General features: G+C 33.0%; 1 long non-coding RNA gene across 1 annotated transcript; it reads right to left on the bottom strand.

Moving 5' to 3' along the window:
• Positions 1-309: 309 nt before the first annotated feature.
• LOC145790025 (uncharacterized) lies at positions 310-1960 on the bottom strand. Its single transcript, XR_014328612.1, has 3 exons — positions 1865-1960; positions 1609-1707; positions 310-361 (listed from the first exon to the last, which is right to left on the bottom strand). It is a non-coding gene; the product is annotated as an uncharacterized LOC145790025 (long non-coding RNA).
• Between the last annotated feature and the right edge of the window lie 437 nt (positions 1961-2397).

Here is a 2397-nt window from a genome sequence, read left to right as displayed (position 1 = left end):
ATGAATCTTATTCACATTAGCCAAACAAGGAAACAAGAGAAAGAATTAAAAAAAAAAACGTCTTTCTATGCCTTTATTATGCTTCATAGTTGGATTATGGTATCAGTAGATCCAGATATGTTGACTTTCGTAGATTTTGTAGGGGACATGCTTAGTTAGTTGTTTTGGTTTTTGTTTTTGTTTAGGCCCTTGTTTTTCTTGTCAGCTAGCTTAAAAACTGATTTTTTGTATTTGTACTACAGCAAAACAGAAACCTATCATTTACATGTGGCAGAATGAAATCCATCTACCTTTCCAACACCTGGGACTTGCTCTCCTCCATTAGGTGACGGGCGGGGAATAATGACATTCACCAAGACTCCTAAACATTCAGCCAAGTAGAAGAATATTTAGCAGTATTGACATCCATGAATTCATAAAGAAACAATCAGCTGTAAATACAAGTCCTGAAACAGTTGACATGAGCACAACACAATGGCAACTTTCATTCAAGTACATAATGTGTAATAATAATTGAATAGTTGCTTAATCGTAAACATTAATCGGTTGTAGGCTTAAATTCATGATTCATGCCGACATCAATGCAAATTTATGGGCAAATCTATTTTGTAATAGAATCGATGGTGAATTGCACGATTTACAATTCGTTTCACGTTTTACAATTCATGAATTTTTGATACTATCAGGTCCGATAGATTCCAAGAAAAGGTCATAATACAATTCTAAGAGTTTAATACAAAAGTAACCAATACCTAATCATAATTTGTTGTTATGTTGGTGATCAAGCTGTTTAATTAGTATATAATAAGATCTAGTCAGACCCAACAGATTCTTAACCTTTTTTCATTTTTTTTTTCTCTCAGGAACAAAAAATGTCAAAATTCATCATCTAAGGATGTTTAAAGCTAAAGTGACTTGGACAATGAATTATCTATTGCTATTTTAGTGAAATAAACATGATTTAATATAATATAACAAGCGTCAGGTCAGTCAAACTCAATGCTTCCACAACTTCTCTTTCTTTTATTTATTTATTTAAATAAGCATTTATTGTTTAAATTAAAGTATTTTAGCTTTTAAAATAAAAGGCTGTCACTTATTTTCTAAGTCTTATTCTACTATATTTAGAGTTTTTAGGTCCATTTTTGACATGTCAAGTGAGAATATGTTCTGATTTTTAAATAATATTATGACTAGTGAGATGTGGACTCGCATCTTTTGCTATGAATGCAATGTCTACATAACAAGATGGTGTAATCAGGTCCTTGTCTAAGCAGTTTTGTATAACACATGTCCAAATCATTTTATTTCTTTTTAATTCATAGAGATGATTGTTTAATGGAAGGCATACATCAGAGTGTACACACAAATTTAAAACACAACAGCAACTATTATGGGATGAAACACTCACCACATTTCTCCCATTCTTCCCTCCTGTCCTCTAAAATTTCCTCGTACTCTCCATTATCCATCAGTTCATCAGCAATAATTAGCTTCATGGTACCCCAAAATGAAACACCGTTAGCACGAATAGACAATAATTACTGTAAAAGGGGTTGGCATGGGGAAGAAAAAAAATCAAACTACAGAGGTTACTACTAATCATACCTCAGTCAAGCATAGAACTTTGGTTGGAGTCTCTGCAGTTGTTGTGAGTCCTGTCCCTACTCCAGGAAGATTCACACCACCAGCTCGCAAGACCATTTTCTACAAAACAAGTCAGGAATGAAAAATGTATGTGCGATGAAAAGGTAGAAATCGAACAAGTCAGGAATGAAAAATGACTGCATGTTATTATCACATAATTGATTTTGAGTTTGCTTCAGTGTTAAATTGTAAGGTAAGAACTTTGCCATTTCAGTACCTTGGACTCCCTTTGGGTGCTAACCCAAGTAGAAAAGCAACATGGAGACCTGTATTGGACAAGTTTAGAAGCAAATTAGCAGACTGGAAAAGGAAATTACTTTCATTTGCTGGGAGACTTACTTCAATTAAATCTATTTTGTCCTTTCCAAAGGAAGACACCAACATGGAGATCTATTCCCTTTGGGTGTTATTAGGGACTTTTCAACTAATATCACAAACTACAAAAGCATTTGATCAATGGAAACTATTAGTTTCAATAGCAGCTCAAGAATAGAATATTTATCCATCATAACAACTCCATTTAGTAACAATGGTTGGATCTTAAAAGAGACATTTAGTAAGTATTTATAAAATAAAATAAAAAAGAACCATTTGGTTAAGTAGGAAATAAGAAAACATGTTTCAGACCACTCATTTAATGAGTCCATACACTCTAAGATAGTGTTTGGTTCACTAAAATGAAGGTAGAATGGAATGGAATAATCATTACTTAGCATCTCATCGGAATGACCATTACAATGAAGTAGAAAC

Source organism: Camellia sinensis, chromosome 1 (assembly GCF_055761805.1).
Source record: "Camellia sinensis isolate YWXY chromosome 1, ASM5576180v1, whole genome shotgun sequence".
Taxonomy (NCBI): Eukaryota; Viridiplantae; Streptophyta; class Magnoliopsida; order Ericales; family Theaceae; genus Camellia; species Camellia sinensis.
This window is presented reverse-complemented; position numbering and strand designations above follow the sequence as displayed.